General features: G+C 40.2%; 1 protein-coding gene and 1 non-coding gene across 7 annotated transcripts in view; one reads left to right on the forward strand and one right to left on the reverse strand.

The window, feature by feature from the left end:
* Positions 1-18,849, reverse strand: part of Ate1 (arginyltransferase 1) — a 126,912-nt gene that overhangs the window by 40,725 nt on the left and 67,338 nt on the right. The gene's annotated exons all lie outside the window — the stretch shown is intronic.
* LOC127190253 (U6 spliceosomal RNA) lies at positions 16,819-16,925 on the forward strand. The gene has a single exon (XR_007830750.1). It is a non-coding gene; the product is annotated as a U6 spliceosomal RNA (small nuclear RNA).

Here is an 18,849-nt window from a genome sequence, read left to right on the forward strand (position 1 = left end):
AGCTATGGATCTGAAGAACTATCACCAAATGAGCTAAGCTTGCATCCAGCTACTTAATCTCAGGGAACAGAGTGATCAATGAACAACAACACTGCAGCCGCTGCTTTCTGCAGACACAGCAGGAACCACTTACACCACAGCTGCAAAGAAGCACACAAGACACAATCAAGCATAAGTTTTCCAAAGCACTTCTGCTGAAGGCTTAGCCTTCAGACAAAACACAAAACAAAACCCCCCTAAAAACCGGAATGAGTCAATGGAGTCATTTCTGTAACAGCTACAAAATGTTGGTGAACATATATAATTAAATAATTTTATATTAGTAAAAATAAAAAGTTAGTATTTACTGGCTACTATGAACTGACCACCATGCAGCCTGTTGTGCATACGCCATTATTCTCCCCAATGACCCTATAGAGGGGTGGGCATTGTCTTCATTTCCAAGCAGAGACAGAGGCTCGGAAAGGCTGTACAGTAGGCATGAGATTAAGGTTTGAACTCAGCTCTTAGTCTTCGGGAACTACATCTTCACTCTGTGTTTATCTGGTAAAATGGTGAATTAAAATGCTTAAATTCTTTAAGTATGTACAGTAGAGCTTCAGTGCCATTTAAGTAAGAATACAGAAATACATGTTAAACATTCAGAAACTACTGGGACTGTAGACTAGTATTCAAAAATTGAAAAGGATTTTACCACTGGGTAAAAAGTTGAAAAAAAAATAAGATAATTGGTCTCAGAGTATGAGCTCAAAGATGAATAACTGCCTTGGGGAAAAAGCAGTATGCCAGCGGAGAATTAAGGAGGTGTCACTTTAACCAAGTGAACAAATTCAACATTGCTGACCCTGATGTAAACAGACAGGAAACGACTCCTGATATGACATCCTGGGTCTGACACAGCATCACTTGGGTAAAAGTTTTGTCAAAGGTGGTCAATCTCAGTTAAGATTATTGGACTAGATATAGTTCAGTGTTAAAAATTTGTCTAGAACACATGTAACCAATGGGTCCAATTTCCAGTAAAGCACACAACACACATGAACACATACAAACACACATACCTGCACATGCACACAAAAAGCTGAGGCATTTTTAATAGAAAATGTTGTTTGTAATTACATGAAAATGCTATTACCTATTACAACTGAGTAAGACTGGCCAGGAAAAGTGAGGCTAATTCAAGCACAGGACACGGACATCAAAATTGTCGGTGCTGTGAAACACAAAAGCAAAGTAACATTGGGCAGTGATGTCTCACACACTTAATCCCAGTACTGGGGAGGCAGAGACAGGTGAGTTCTAGGGCACCCAGGATTGTTACACTGAGAAACACTATCTCAAAACCAAAAACCAAACCAATCAAACAAACAAAAATGCAAAATTACAATTCCATATAAAACACCATTTTAAGAATCTATAAAACACAAACTAAGAATCTGGGAGTGCAGCTCGCTGATGGAGCACTTGCCTAGAATATACACAGCACTTCAAAAGAAAAAAGCCATAAAATGAAAATAAAATCTTCAGATCTAGACTGGATCTAGGACTGAAGAAAAAATAAAAATACACTATTACAGGACGCTTGAATGTGGGATGTATTACTGTGTTTACTCTTCAGAGTGGTAGTGGTGCTGTGGTTAATAGAAAAGTAGGCTTGTTTTTATGTGACCCATGTTCAAGGACAGAGTAAAATATAATCTCTCAAACTCGCTTCTGTAAAACACACTTGCTGTGTTCAGTGTACCACTGTTCTTTCACCTTTCCTGTATCTCTCAGTTTCATAATTTTGTGCTACTCATGAGGACCTATGTTTCTACAAACTTGTCTAAATGTAAAGTGTGTCCCTTTTAAAGAGAAAAAGTACCAAAGCTGGGCATGGTGGCGCACGCCTTTAATCCCAGCACTCAGGAGGCAGAGGCAGGCGGATCACTCTGAGTTCGAGGCCATCCTGCTCTACAAAGTTAGTCTAGGACAGCCAAGGCTACACAGAGAAACCCTACCTCGAAAAACCAAGGGGGGGGGACCACTATTGTGAATTTAAAGACGTACATGTTACTATTCTATCACCAACATGCATCTGTGTTCTCAGAGTACTAAGTTTCTGCCATGGTTTGAATATGAAGTGTACACAAACAGTCATGAGTTAAGAGCTTGGTCCCCAGCTAGCAGATGCAATTATTGAGAGGTGATGGACTTTTAAGGACTCTCCTAATCAATGGATTAATTCATAGATGAACTCAAAACTTGATGGCATTACTAAATGATAGATACTTTCAGAGGCGAGCCTGGTTACAGGAAGGCAGCATGTCCTTGGGACCTATACTTTGTCCTAGGTGTGTTTGCTTTCTCTTCCTCTCCCTCCTCCACTCTCCACTCCATCTCTGTCCTTTCTAGAACTCAACATATTTGACCTTTCAAGATACTTTTGGAATGTTTCTCCTCTCCAAAAGTATGTTGAAAAAAGGCCTATGTCTAAGTCATCAACACCAGGGTCTTCACTCACCACACCTCGGTAAATGTGAGTTAAATTAAATGTTTGCCTTTGCAAGGTAGTTGCATATCAAAGCATTTAAATGACTCATAACAACTATTTCATACTAACAAGTATACTATGCAATTCTTTTTTTAAATTTAATTAATTTATTCAGATTACAACTCAATTGTTATCTACTATGCAATTCTTAAAATTTTTAATAATCTTAGCTGGGTGCAATGGTGTGCACCTGTAATCCCAGCACTTGGGAAAACAGAGGCAGGCAGATCTCCATGAGATCGAGGCCAGCCTGGTCAACAAAACAAGACCAAGACAGCCAACACTACACAGAAAAACCCAGTCTGGAAAAAACAAACAAACAAAAACAAAATAAGCTTAAACTGCTAAGCGTCTGAAGGGCTATATTTTTTAAAAAGACTGAGGAACTTGAGAAATGGCTCAGCAGTTAAAAAAAGATTTGTTGCTCTTCCAGAGAACCCAGAGTTTGGTTTCCAATACCTACATGGTTGCTCACAACTGTCTATCAGTGCAGCTGCAGGAGATCTCATACCCTCCACTGGCCTCTGCAGTTACCTGCATTCACATATATACAGGCACACAAACATAAATAAAAATAAACCTTTTTTCTTTTTTTAATTTTTACATATACATTTATCTTATTACACACATATACAATAAATTACCTACAGCATGAAGAACCACAAAACAACCAGGAATTATATAAATGTTGCACTCATAGTGTTTTGGCTATTTGTATTTGGCATCCTTGAAGAAAACATCTTTCCTATTCTAGTGCATCTAAAATTCTGAATGTAAACCAATATCTATCATTATCTCATCATTATCAACTTAAAATAGCTATCTAGATCTAAAAACATCTTAACCCCTAAACAACTAAGCTTAACTATAAAGCTAAACTATCTGGTCTTCAACCCCATCAGAAACTTGAGAATAAATAAAATTAATTACCTGAGTAGATAGGGAATGCAAGTCAGCAGCTTCCCAAATGAGAAAAGGACAGAGACAGTTTGCTGCCTGAGCAGTCACACAAAACTCTCTATAATGGTGGAGCATCATCTTCAGCCTTCTGGCCCAATATATCTGACAGACATATTTGTGAGACAGGAACCCCTGGGGACTTGCTTACCCTGTCTTGGCAGAGTTTGGCCATTGACCCTGCCTGCATCCATCCTTGTCCTTTTTTAAGGCAAAATTTTGTCTGTGGTAGAAACAAGGATATTTTGCCCAGTGGCTTGTTTGCCACATTTGAAGCCATCTCTATAAGGAGGCTCTTTGATGCTCATCATCCTCTTTGAGGTAGGCTGGGTATTACCAGGAATTAACCTGTTTCATTGTCAATGAATCTTTAAAATAATAGAAACATTTTTAAATGCCATATTCTGTATGTCTCTGAGGTTCTTGAAGACCTTATCTAACTATTTTACCTTATCTTTCTATAGAATTTTATCTGTTGTACTTAAGATGTATAGTCTTGGGATAAAAATAGACTAGTAATTTATATGACCATGATTGGATCAACTAATAATTAACTTGTATAACATTAAAAACAAATCTTAAGAAAAATAAAAAAGCTGACTAAGCAATATTTAACTTGTGGAACACCAAGAACAGCTCATGGTTTATTGCCTCATATAGTATAAATTTCATCTATGTATATAAGTTCATTTTGTAATTTATATCTCAAGGTGATAATATTTGTTCTAGAAACACTGAACAATTTTATTACCAAATTTCATATGACATATATATCTACATACTTTGGTTTTATGTTCAAAAATTAATGACAAAAATGAACCATAAAATACAGAACACATGACCTTGATTGCCAGGGGAGTAAAACAAAGTAAGCTGCTAGCATAGTGTAAATAAGGATCAGCAAACCGTGTGCCCTGGCCCAACTATGGCCTTTTGCTTGTTTATGTAGGGCCCACAACATAGGAAGGGCTTCTATGTGTTTTAATTGTTGAAAATAAATCAAAAGAAGAATATTCTGTGATGTGAAGATTATGGCATTTCAAAGTTCATAAAGTTTTACTAGGACACAGCCATACCCTCTTATTAATATATTGTCATGGCTGCTTTTCATATGACAGACAACAAAAGCCTCAAATGCAATCTTATTTTTACAGAAAAACTTGCTGACCACTGCTAAAAATGAATAGAATTGGGGCTGGCGAGATGGCTCAGAGGTTAAGAGCACTGGGTGCTCTTCCAGAGGTCTTGAGTTCAGTTCCCAGCAACCACATGGTGGCTCACAACCATCTATAATGAGGTCTGGTGCCCTCCTCTGGTGTACAGGCACACATGCAGACAGAACACTGTATATGTAATAAATAAATAAATCTTAAAAAAAAAAAAAAAGACAATGATTGAAAAATGAGTAAGATTTCCTGAAAGAGAAATTACAATTTCCAGAAGACAATGGGAATTCGTAAGTCAGCTTATTTTGTGCTATTCATGAGGACCTGTATTTCTACAAACTTCTGTAAATTTAAAGATGTCTCTTTTTAAGATGTTAATTTAAAGATGTACAAAGCAGGGCTGGAGATGGCTCAGTCGTTAAAGGCTAGGCTCACAACCAAAAATATAAAAGATATACAAAGCAGATAACATTTCTATGTTTCCAAAATTCAATAAACTAAAACAGCAATTTTTCAAAGCCCTTGTCAGAAGAGTCCAGACAGAGGGCCACATATACAAACCACATCCATCCACCGACACAAACCACTCTGAGTAGCATAACCAGGTTAGACAGTAACAGTAGCTTCTTCTAACTCAAGCACAACATGGGGCCAAAAGGCAGACTGGAGAACAAAGAGCCAGAAAGTTGAAGCAAATTAGCACAGTTTGTGATCTAGCTCCAAAGGTTGCAAGTATGTGGACACAGGTATATGAGGGCACTTGCAATTCCCAGTCAGACACAGACTGAAGGCTTAGGTGCAGCTTGCCAACACTGACTCAAACCTATTTAATTACAATTTGCCCACATATCTTCCATTCAACTATATGTAAGACTTATAGCAAGACTCACTTTATCCAAAGTGAACAGTAATGAATCAAAACATGCACTTTAGTACATCTGTGACAGAGTCATGCCACACACAAACCTGCACATTCATTAGGCAATTTCTGAGTCAGGTGATGCAGTTGAGATGACAGTTATTAAAGCACAGTAAGGACCATGATACTAAGGATACAAATCCCATATCTGAACTGGGTTTTCACCCAAGACCCTTAGCTTAGTATTCTTAATACTTCCCTTTTTGTAAAAAGAATTATTCTTAAAATAAACATTAATTTTTCAACTATTTTTGAGTGTTCCAAAGCACTCAAATTAATTTTAATGCAATCACATTTTTAGAAAAAAAAAATCAGTTCATGATATTTAGTTGAATATGTAATTATAGTATGTGAAATTGGCAATTAAAAAAGGAAGAAACAGACTTGCAAATATACACTAAGGTGCAGTCTACCAGTCCTGAGGACTCGGCATTCAGATAACCTCAGCGTTATGGGGTGAGTTTTATAAAGGGAATGGCGGGCACTGACAGTGGAAAGCCAGTGCCTAAGGCACAGGGCAGAGCAGGCAAACCAGGGCCCTGGCTGCTGCAACTGACAGAGCTCAAGCAGCACACCTCAGTTCCTAGGCAGCTGTAAGGGGCATCACAGGGCAGTCAGAGCTGAAAGAAAAAGGGGTGAAGATCAGCAGAGCCACAGCCGTGTCCGCTGTGCAAGAGAATGAAGCTGAAGAGAAAAAGAATGAAACAGACATCAGGCCACTTTCACAGTGTGTGAGGCACCTCAGAGACAACAGGCTACTTTCACAGTGTGTGAGGCACCTCAGAGACAACAGGCCACTTTCACAGTGTGTGAGGTACCTCAGAGACAACAGGCCACTTTCACAGTGTGTGAGGCACCTCAGAGACAACAGGCCACTTTCACAGTGTGTGAGGCACCTCAGAGACAACAGGCCACTTTCACAGTGTGTGAGGCACCTCAGAGACATCAGGCCACTTTCACAGTGTGTGAGGCACCTCAGAGACAACAGGCCACTTTCACAGTGTGTGAGGCACCTCAGAGACAACAGGCCACTTTCACAGTGTGTGAGGCACCTCAGAGACATCAGGCCACTTTCACAGTGTGTGAGGCACCTCAGAGACAACAGGCCACTTTCACAGTGTGTGAGGCACCTCAGAGACAACAGGCCACTTCTTTCAAAGTGTGTGAGGCACCTCAGAGACACAGGCCACTTTCACGGTGTGTGAGGCACCTCAGAGACAACAGGCCACTTTCACAGTGTGTGAGGCACCTCAGAGACAACAGGCCACTTTCACAGTGTGTGAGGCGCCCACTTAAATATTTAAAAAGAAGAGAACTTTCCTTGCCCTTTCTACAAAGAAGCTGACATCACAGAGCTGCACTTTTCCTTAAGTCCTTTCGAGAACTCACAAACTGCGCTTGGGAAGTCCTGAAAGGCTGGGGTAACCTTTTAGTCCAGCTCACCAGAGGGTCAGCACCACGGGCTGCTTAAAGTATTACACTACCCATGGCACAGACTCAGAGAACAGAGACAAGCTGACAGTTAATATAAAGTTAAAACTGAAAATCAACCTTTTGTTCCTTCCACAACAGGAGAAATGTGAGTACTTCTACTACCAACTCTTCCTCTAGTCTCCTTGGGAAAAAAAACTCCGAAGTGATTAGATCTGTAACAAGAACAGGCTCTTTGCATTAAGTTTGACTGTATTAATTAAAAAACTAACTCTGTGATTAAAAAAAAAAAAAACAAAAAACTATGCATAAGGATTTTTAGTATATTATCCAAAACAAAAGTAGGAAGAACTTAGTTGTAGGAACCTTTTAGTATTAGACCATTTACGGTCTTCAGCATCACATCATATAAAATCTTTAAAAAAAAATACTCATCATTAGGACAAGTAGGGAGAAAACCTGTATATTGTCTCTTATCAAGTGTGAGGAAAAAGTCAACACCATGCACTTCCACAAACCTAAGGAAAAACACCAAGACGTCAATAGTGACTAGCCTTGCACAACAGTACCACAGGAAACTTTTATTCTTAATACTTCCCTTTTTACAAAAATAATTATTCTTAAAATAAATTTTAGGGCTAGTGAAATGGCTCAGCAGCTTAAGGCATTTGCCACCAACCCTGACAATCTGAGTTCCATAATATGAAAAAGGAGAGAACAGACTCCCACAACCTATACTTGGACTGCCACACACACCATGGCACATGTACACACACATACATACACACACACACACACACCGTGGCACATGTATATAAATTCTCATATTCTCATATTCTCTCTCTCTCTCTCTCTCTCTCACACACACACACACACACACACACACACACACACACACACACACCCCTTTAAAATGTTTACATAAAACCAATTGTAAAAAGCAATCTATTTGGAAAGGACAAAGGGAAGGGCACAGTAACTTCAAGGACTCTATCTCTGTACAAGTTACTTCACTCATCAATTTTAATAATTCTCCCAACCTCTAAAACAAAGAACAGGCAAATAGGAAAAGAAGTTTCAGATACCCCTTCTGAAACATCTAGATGGCTTGCTTGGGGAAGTATAGCATATCTGTTTTCAAACAGTAACCAATGTCAAGAAACAATTCCCTGCCCCTCATCCCTGGGAGCTAGTAATCCAAAAAAGGAAAACCAACTCAAATTAAAAATGAACAAGTGTCTGATCTGGCATTCACACAACATACAGATGCCAAAACTAAAAATTTACAGACAGGAAAAGATATTGACATACAAATTAAATATACAATGTAACCAGGAGTGGTGGCACATGCCACCCTGTAATTCCGGCACTCAGGAGGCAGAGACAGAACTATCCTGTGTCTTGAGGCTAGCCTGGGCTACAAAGACAAGAAGCTGTCTCTGAAACAACAAACAATGAAATACTACCATACATTTACCAAGCTGGCTAAAATTCAAAACACTGGCCACAATGACAAACACAAAATAACTTGAGAGACAAAATGAATAATATTGGATGATAATACAAAGTTTAAGGTTAATATCTGTGAGCCCACACTGAATAAAGAAATGGAAGGCAGAGAAAAACCTTATACAGATCCCCTTTAATACACACTAGAATGCACCCCTCTCTCTCTCTCTCTCTCTCTCTCTCTCTCTCTCTCTCTCTCTCTCTCTCCGCTCCTCCCTCTCTCTCTCCCCTCTCCTCCCTCTCTCTCTCTCTCTCTCTCTCTCTCTCTCTCTCTCTCTCTCCCTCTCTCTCCCTCTCTCTCCCTCTCCCTCTCTCCCCCTCCCTCCCTCCCTCCCTCTCCCCCCCCCTCAAGAGTTACATCTTAGTTTGGGTAGTTCAGATGTGCTGTAAGAAGGGAACTATATCTCTGCAGCATTATTTCATAAAAGCCCATCAACTCAGTTTAACCAGAAGACCCACAACTTAAGATTAGGAGACTTCTCCTGAGTATGTGACAGTACTACCCAAGATTTTCAGTGTCAAAAACAAAGCAAGAAAGACTAAGAAACCTCCACAGACTAAAAGAAACTGGGCAGACAACCAAAAACAGCTAGTGACCTAAAATGGATCCAGGACAGAGAAGGGCTATTAGTGTAGAAACTAGTGAAACTAAATAGGGTATGGACTTTAGGTAATACTCAGGTCCCAACAATGACTTTTCTGATTTTAACAAACGTGTCTGAGGGAGCAAACTGGGTGAGTGGTTATCAGAGCACTCTTAGAGCATGCTGTAATGTTCACCTATAACCCCAGAACTCAGAAGACTATCAAGTCTAAGGCCAATCTCGGCTGAATAGTAAAACTATGTTTCAAATAAATAAAAACAGGAGCTGAAGAGATGGCTCCATGTTTAAGAACACTGGCTGCTCTTCTAGAGGACCTTGGTTTAGTTCCCAGGACCCACATGGGGGCTAAAAACTGCATGTTAACTCCAGCTGCAGGGGATCAGATGCCCTCTTCTGACCTCCAGGGGCACTGCATGCATGTAGTACACACAAACAGGCAAAACACTCACACACATAAAATATTTTTAAATTAAAATATAAACAAACCACAGACAGAATTCTGCCTAAAAATGGGCAGGCTTGGATGCAGGCAGGGTCAACGGCCAAACTCTGCCAAGACAGGGTAAGCAAGTCCCCAATGGTTCCTTCCTCACAAATATATCTGTCTGATATATTTAGCCAGAAGGCTGAAGATGATGTTCCACTGTTATAGAGAGTTTGGGGTGACTGCTCAGGAAGCAAACTGTCTCTGTCATCTTCTCATTAGGAAGCTGCTAACCTACATTCCCTGTCTACTCAGGTAATTAATTTTATTTATTCTCATGTTTCTGATGGGGTTGAAGACCGGATAGTTTAGTTTTACAATTAAGCTTAGTTGTTTTTAGATCTAGATAGATGTTTTAAATTGATAGTGATGAGATATGCTAGATAGATATTGATTTACATTCAGAATTTTAGACGCACCAAGATAGGAAAGATATTTTCTTCAAGGCTGCCAAATACAAACAGCCAAAACACTATGAATGCAACATTAATATAATTCCTGATTGTTTCATGGTTCTTCTTGCTGTAGGTAATTTATTGTATATATGTGTAATAATATAAATGTGTATGTAAAAATTTTAATTAAGAAATATAAACAAAAACAACAAAAGTTTTCTCTGTAAGTGAAAAATTATTCCAATATTTTAAAATTTCAATTTACTAAAGTATCAGTTTGTAAAACATTATTTTATATATGTCTGTGTATCACAAGCATACCTCATGGCGCCCCCAGAGGCCAGAGAGGGCATCAGATCCCCTGGAACTGGAGTCACACACACTTAGTCCACACAAGTGCTGAGAACTGAACCTGGATGTTCTGGAAGAACATTCAGTGCTCTTAACTGCTGAGACATCTCTCCAGCCCTCAAAGTACCAAATTAAAGCAACTTTAATGTCAATGAATTAACACAGTTTCAATTTTAGTCTTTGGCTTAGTAGAAGATCCCTAGTGTTATGCATCCTTTGCAAATAATCAGATTGCCATGGCCCTGATAGCATGTCATAAGAACACTGATAGGATGACCCTGCTTCTAGAAAAGGATAAAAGCAGCCTAGTTATGGGGGGCGAAATCAGAACATCCCAACCTAGGCAATAGTATTCAAAACTGTTACAATCTGTCATTTTGGTTGAAGTACGGGAAGACAGTCTAGCTAGCACTGATAACTGGAAGGAGAGGTGTAATAAGTCTTTTCATAACTGTGACTATTCTTCACTGCGAATACCCTAAATTCTAATAGTTTCACAAGTCATTTATTTAAAGTTTAGTCACAAAGCACATTCTAAAGTCATAGCCATAGACGTTTTCTCTCCATTATAATGAAAGCAATTGTTTTCTCTGAAGTCACAAGCTCTTATCATTCACTCTAAGAAAGTATCTGTCACACAGCCAAGTCACTTGACAAAAAATATCCATTTCTGGTAAAAATAAAGCATTCAAGTTAATTTGGCATGCTCTGTAACTGCAAGAATGTCTTTCCTGGGGCAGCTTTTGTCCTCTGGGACACAGCACAAGTGCCTGGTATATGCTACCCACTTTGTGGCATAATATACAGGAGGGGGAAATTAGAACTTTCACTCTTTCACCAAGGTCTTTCCTCTCCACTATTTCCTCAGTGTCAGGCAGATTATGTGGTACCAGTCACAGATGCTCAGCATCCTGAGGAACGGAAGCAAGGCCTGCCTTAGCTGCTGCTCCCCTTACTGCAACTGTGCTGCTGATAGACGAGGCTGTTATAGTGGTCTTTCACTCGTGGTCCTCATAAGAAGTTCGTACTAATATGGAAATGGAACACACTATTATAGACAGGTGCTTACAGAGACAAGGGCTAAAGTATAAGCTGCATGGTGTCAGACCTCCAGAGAGTTCCAGGCTGGAGGAAAGCTTCATGGACCCAAGATCATAGTCAAGAACTGGCAAGCGGTTACTTATGTCATCACCTCAGCAGCAGGAGGCCTTGATCTGCGTTTTCATCTGCTGCTGCCTCTCAGAAGCTTTTGCTTCTCCTGCTATCTGAAGTTCCCTCATCTTGATTATCTTTCCATTCACTGGCCCCTTTGAGAGCCAAATAAAAGAAACTCAAGGTCTCTACTCACTAGATAATGTGTCTTGTAACAAAGGTTTTTTTTTCTTACAATGTCCAACTGCAGCCACATGGTTAGAAAACCTAATCTGTTTTTTGCCTGCTGTTTCTCTTTATGGATGTCCTCACTGTAACCACGGACCCTCTCCACAGTCCAAGCCCAGCTTTATCCTTAAGGAAGAGGCGCTTAAAGGTTTGTTCATCTGCTCTTCTGTAGGCAACGTTTTAATGCTGAGCCTTGCATGATACTAATCTATCCTAGAACAGCTGTCTGACTTTGGGTCCGGCACCCCATCTCCAGATGTTAGGGTCACACAGTACTAAGTATGGTGACCTAGACTCAAAGGCAACATTTTCTTCGGTGGAGTCTATGGAATAGCGATTTTCCTCAGAAAAGACATATGGCTAAGAGCAGACATCTGAATGAAAGAGTAAACAGAGAGGAGGGAGAAAAACTGAAGGATTACAGTAAGTTAAATGGGTCACAGATTAGCTGTGAATTAACTGCAATGCACTAGCAGAAAGAGTGAAAGGAACTATACATGAACAACAGTGATATGCCTCAAGGCAAACAGGGAAGACTCAGAAGAAAAGGAAACCCTCAAGGGAAAACAAAGGAACATGGGTAAGAGGACCATGTGAAATCCCGACTTCTAGCAAAATGATTTCCACTTACATTAGTCATCTTTAAATAACATATGACTCAGGCCACACACAAATGACAGGAGTCAAGGCACTGGCAGAAATTGCTGAAGGCCTCCTAGGGATGGGGACCCTGCTTCTCAGCACTAGCACTTCCTGCTACACAGCCAAGATGGCTATGCTGCTCAAGGTTTGCTGATGACATGAAGTGTGACAATAAGGATCTGAATGCATTAAATTTAGATGTGTCGGGTACATACGTTTAGCGCTAGCACTCAGAAGGCTAAGACAAAAGGAGCAGAAATTAGAGGGCAGCCAAGATTACACAGCGAGTTGAGGCCTGGGCTGTATAGCAAGATTGTCTCAAAACAAACAAGCAAATTGTTTAGTATGAAAACTATCTTTTTGGTGGTGGTGGTTTTGTCTTCTGAAGCAGGGTTTCACGTAGCCTGACTGGTCTCAAACTTACTATGTAGGTGAGGATGATCTTTAACTCCTTATTTTCCTGTCCTTGCCTTCCAAGAGCTTGAATTGCAAGCATGGGCCGCCACAGTGGCTTCACTTGTATGAGGAAGAATGAAGATGTTAAGAATAAAACTTCTCTCTATATCTGAAGACCTAAGTAAGCTATGATGGAGCACCCTGACAGGAGAGAGGGAAATAATAAAGCTGGTTTTAATGCTTACACCAGAAGTCAGGTGCTCACACCCCATCCATGACTTCAAATTCCACAATTTCAGTTACCTGAGGCTAGCCAGAGCCCAAGGTATTATAGAAAATCCTGGAAGATATCTGTAACTGTGTGCTATTCTGAATAGCATGATAAAATATTAAGCCATCTTGCTTTGCTCCAATGGGGCCCAAATCATCCCTCTGTCTATAGAATACCCAGTGCCCAAGGTTACTAGGTTCTTGGCTATAGGACTGCCCCAGATGCACTTACTTAACAATGGCCCTTAAGCACAACAGTGGTACTGGCAATCCAAACATACCAGAGAACAGCTATCAAGTTTTCTCTAATGTGAAAGGTAAAAGTGTGCGAAGACATTTTGATATAAGCCATTTGCATACCATTTACTATAGTATATTGATAGACTTGCAGTTGCACTTTAGTGCTAAATATCTCTCTCTCTCTCTCTCTCTCTCTCTCTCTCTCTCTCTCTCTCTCTCTCTCTCTCTCTCTCTCTCTCTCTCTCTCTCTCTCTCTCTCTCTCTCTCTCGTGTGTGTGTGTGATGGGGATGGGTGGCATAGCACACATGTGGAGGTCAGAGGACAACTTCATAGAGTTGGGTCTCTCTTGCACATGTATGCGGATTTCAGGAATCCAATTCAGGAATCCAAACCCTCAAGACAGAGGCAGACAGATCTCTGCAAGTTCAAGGCCAGTCTGGTCTATATAATGTGTTCCAGGGCAGCCAGAGCTACATAGCGAGAGTCTGTCTCAAACAAAACAAGTGGGTAAGCACTTTACCCACTGAACCGTCTTGCCACCCCTGCTAATGGTATGCCTAAATTTCAAATTATTAACTGTTGCAATTATGTATGCACAGGAAAAATGTAAGAGAAGCTCTAGAGCTACCTGCAGTTTCCAGCATTCTCTGGGGGTCTTGGAATAGATGGCCTCTACGGATAAAGGAGGTTTACCACAAACCAAAATAGTTAAACACACATACAGGAACTTGCACTTCTCAAAAACAACTCAGTTTAATTTTTAATCATGTCTTATGTATGCATGCTTTGCATGTAATACACTGTGTTACATGTGCATGTGTGGTGCCTATGGAAGCCAGAAAAAGAGTATCACATTCCCTGGAGTTACACATGGTTGTGAACCACCATGTGGGTGCTGGGAATCAACCCTAGATCATCTGGAAGGCGACTGAGCCATCTCTCCCCATCCCCTAAATCAATTTAATTTTAACTATATTAAACGATTTACACTCATTAGTTTAAGATGTGTCTGACATCTCCGCTTAAGAAAGTTGAAAATGAGTGAAACTGCATGCTATGAGTAGACCAAGACTATGCTCTGTGTACTGAAAAGACAGACTGTTGCCTGAGTGAAAGCAATCCACCTGACTTGATTATTATGATGTTGAATTTCTTTTTACTTCTGCAATGGCTCCTAAATACTAAGAAATCAGGCCCTACAAGCATATCAGGACCAGAAAAGCGAAACATCACTTCCTAGAACCTTTTACTTGTCCTGCTACTGCTACTTTTGCAAGCCCTCAAGACAGAGGCAGACAGATCTCTGCAAGTTCAAGACCAGCCTGTTCTATATAATGTGTTCCAGGGCAGCCAGAGCTACATAGCGAGAGTCTGTCTCAAACAAAACAAAACAAAACCACAAGACAAACAATATACCAACCTTTAGATTTTCTGGCAGGTCTCATTGTGCAGAAACACTAACTAACTACCTTTAACATGAAGGTCACATATAAGTCCCCCACAAAGAAGACTTAAGGTAGTAATAGCATCATTGCAGCTGTCTAGCTGCATAGGGTAATGAAGTAAACATTTTAAAAAGTCTCTCTGGTGTGTCATTATGATAATTATTTCAAGTTTGTTATGGCAAACTCAAAGCAAATCAATTTGTACATGCTTTATTTATTTTTTTTTTTTTATTTAACATCAAATCAAATTACTCATGAAAACATCACAACCATAAAGTCTACGGATTAGAATGGCAAGCCAGTAACACCTTCAAGCCTGGTCCTTCTGACATTTTGGGCCAGGTTACTTGGGCCATCCTGTGCACTACAGAAAGTTTTGCAGCACCACTGACCTCTACCTCATTACAAGTCAGTAGTACACATTCTTTTCCAACCATCTCAGCTGTGGACATCTAAAACACCTGTAGACATTAGGGACACTCCCAAAATTCCAAGTAGAAAGAAGGACGCAAAGTGGGTCTCAGTTCACTTCAGTGCCTTTCTCTAACTAATATGCTAGAGCATGAAACAAGTTAATGTTACTTGCTAGAACCGTCACTACACAGTAAAGTTATATTGTACAGTTATACAAAGTTTATTACCATCCTCCCCAGAAAGTACTTTATGCTGTATTCTAGTTGGTATTGTAAGGGTTTTAATTGCAATGAGTCAAATATAATTAGATGCTGCTGAAGTCCAAATGTCTCCCTCCGAATTTCCTCCGAAATTCGTGTTGAAACTCATTCCTTACAGTGGTGGTATTAAGAGGTGAGCTTTAAGAAGTGACTAAGTCAGCCCAGCGGTGGTGGTATACATCTTTAATCCCAGCACTCAGGGAGGCAGAGGCCAGGTGGATCCCCATGAGTTCGAGGTTAACATGGTCTACAAAGGGAGATCCAGAACAGCCAAGGATACACAGAGAAACCTTCTCTCAAAAAAAACCAAAAGAGCAAAAAGATGTGATGACATCATAAGGACTCCATCCTCATGAAGGGAGCAGTGCTTTTTAAAGGAGCTCCATCCTGATGATCTTTTAAAGGAAGGAAACTAGATTAGGTCCCTTTTGCTCTTCCCTTAGGCACAGCATTGGTTCCCTGTGTCCTTCTGTCCCTTCTAAGTGACAGAGTTCAGAGCACCATCTTGAAGGGAGAGAGAACAGCTCTCACCAGATACAGAAACTACTAGTACCTAGATCTCAGACGTCCCAGAGTCCAGAAATGTGAGGAATACATCACTTAGTTTGCCTTGGATTTTGTTTTTAATTAAAAAGCAAGGAAGGAAGGAAGGAAGGAAGGAAGGGAGGGAGGGAGGGAGGGAAAGGGAAGGAAGAAAGAAGGAAGGAAGGAAAGAAAGACATGCCATGGGGAGCTGGTTCTCTTCCACCTTTCTATGGGTTCTTGGTATCAAATTCAAGTTGCCAGGTTTATAGAGTAAGTGCTGAACCATTTCGGTGACCCTGTTTTTTTGTCTTATTGAGACAGGGTTTTATGTGGCTCTATGAGCTGGCCTGGAACTTGTTATGTGGCTAAGGATGCCTTATCCTGATCCTCCTGCCTAGACCTCCAAAAAGCAGGAATTACAGGCGGATGCCACTACATCTGGCAATATTCAGTCCCATATGTTCAGTTTGTTGTTTGTGGTTTGTTCTTTAACAGTAATATAAATATATTAAGAAATATTTCTAAAATAATTTTAATGTAATTTAGTATAATTCAAATTATACTATATGTTTTCACAATTACAAATGTTCTAAGTTAATTACAATGCCTGAAAAATACAAAGGCAAGAACATCTTGCCTCTCTCTGACAATTCAAACACAATAGTATTTTCATTATTTTAAGAATCCCTCTTCTGGGGCTGGAGAGGTGGCTCAGTGGTTAAGAGCACCTCCTGCTCTTCCAAAGGTCCTGAGTTCAATTCCCAGCAACCACATGGTGGCTCACAACCATCTATAATGTGATATGGCGCCCTCTTCTGGCCTGCAGGAGTACAAGCAAGCAGAGCACTCTATACATAATAATAAATAAATCTTTAAAAAAAAAAATCCCTCTTCTGTGCTCGCTTCGGCAGAACACATATTAAATTTGGAACGATACAGAGAAGATTAGCATGGCCCCTGCACAAGGATTACACACAAATTAGTAAAGCATTCTATATTTTTTAAAGTCTTACTTATCAGGAAAGTGGGATGGTGGGGAGGACATCCTGTTGGGACTTTAGGCGAGAGAAGCATGAGAGAATGGGGAAATAGAAGGATCCACAGGGTCCTAGAAACCTACAAGAAGAGCATTATGATGGGCAGATCTGGGTCCAGTGGTCCTGCTCAAACTATGACACCAGCCAAGGACAATACGTGCAGTAAACTTCAAACCCCTACCCAGATCTAGCCAATGGACAGGACATTCTCCACAGCTGAGTGGAGAGTGGGGTTTGACTTTCACACGTACTCTGGTGCCCCATATTTAACAATGTCCCCTGGATGGGGAGGCCTGGTGGCACTCAGAGGAAGGATAGCAGGCTACCAAGAAGAGACTTGATACCCTATGAGCATATACAGGGGGAGGAGGTCCCCTCAGGAACAGTCATGGGGGGGGGGGGGGGAGCAAGGGGAAAATGGGAGGGAGGGAGGAATGGGAGGATACAAGGGATAGGATAACTATTGAGATGTAAAATGAATGAATTAATAAAAAAAAATTTTTTTAAAGAATCCCTCTTCTTAATTAAAGTGAACTTGTCTTTATTACTGCCAAAATAAGAAGACAACCTGTAGAAATGCCAAACAATGCAACCATTTGACACAGATATGCATTTCCCCTAAGCAGTGACCAAATGATTCATTAGCCATTTACCTAAACTATACATCTAAAGATATCCTGAAACATTTACTATAAAGAAGAGATAGTGCTGCAAAAACTAATGAGCTCAACTTCCATCTCTCCAAAGCTCAGAAACTAATGAGACAGATGGGGAAGTCCATAACTCAATGCCATCAACACTGGTATAAGAGCATGCACTGCAATAAAACAATGCACTCAAGTCAGAAGGACAGCAAGATTTCACAAAGGAAGCAAATTTCAGATGAATCTTGGAAGGTGTAGAGGAGGAAAGGGAGGATACCGAGAAGCACACTATCAGCTGAGAATTCAAATAGGTAATGTGAAAGCAGAAGACACAGCCATAATCCACAAGTAGATTTTTCTACCTTCCAACAAAAAGAAGGAACTAAAAACAAATGTTCCACAAGAAACATCAGATCTTTAAAACTCACACACAAAAAATTAATTTCTCTTTCAAAAACAACTTGATTCTTAGGAACAGTGAATTATTACATGTCAGTGTTGAGTTACTGGTTATTTATTTATTATACTATTTAAAGCACACCCAGAGGTTCAGGATGTAGCTCAGTTAGTAGTGTCTGCCTTGCACACACAAGGCCCTGGCACCACATAAATCGAGTCCAATGGCTAAACTTCAACTTTCGGCTTACACACTAAAACTGTATTGATAAAAGGAATAATTCACTACTGTATTAATTCATTTTCATTAACCTGAAAAACAACAAATGAGGTACTTAAGGGTAATGTTTTAGTTACTTCTCTATTGCTGTGACAAAATGGCATGACCAAGGCAACTTATAAAATAAAGCATTTAATTAGGCTACGGTTTCAGAGGGTCGGAGTTCCATGAGGACACAACTGTTAGCTATTGGGCTCCCTTAGTTAACTGTATACTTTGTAAACTTTGTATCCTTTGCCAGAAAGTGTCCAGCACCCCAACCCTCGCCAGAAACGTCAGCAGAAAGGCCAAGCCACTTTTGCCTCTGGACTTCCCCTATATCTTCAACTCTTCCGCTGTGCCACCTCAGAGTGGCACAGTTTGGTTTACAAAGGAAACACCAGCCTGGCATAAGAAGGGAACGCCATGTCCAACGCAAGGGAGAATGAGGAGCTCAGAGGCAAGACGTTTGCGGGCAAAGAAAAGAATTTTTAAAAGTGTGCACTATTCTTAAACATTCTATTTCATTGCAAAGAGATGATTAAAAACAAATAATATGGCATGTGGTTACCAGGAGTGATTTCTCCAGT

The sequence above is a fragment of the Acomys russatus genome, chromosome 5 (assembly GCF_903995435.1).
Source record: "Acomys russatus chromosome 5, mAcoRus1.1, whole genome shotgun sequence".
Classification (NCBI taxonomy): domain Eukaryota; kingdom Metazoa; phylum Chordata; class Mammalia; order Rodentia; family Muridae; genus Acomys; species Acomys russatus.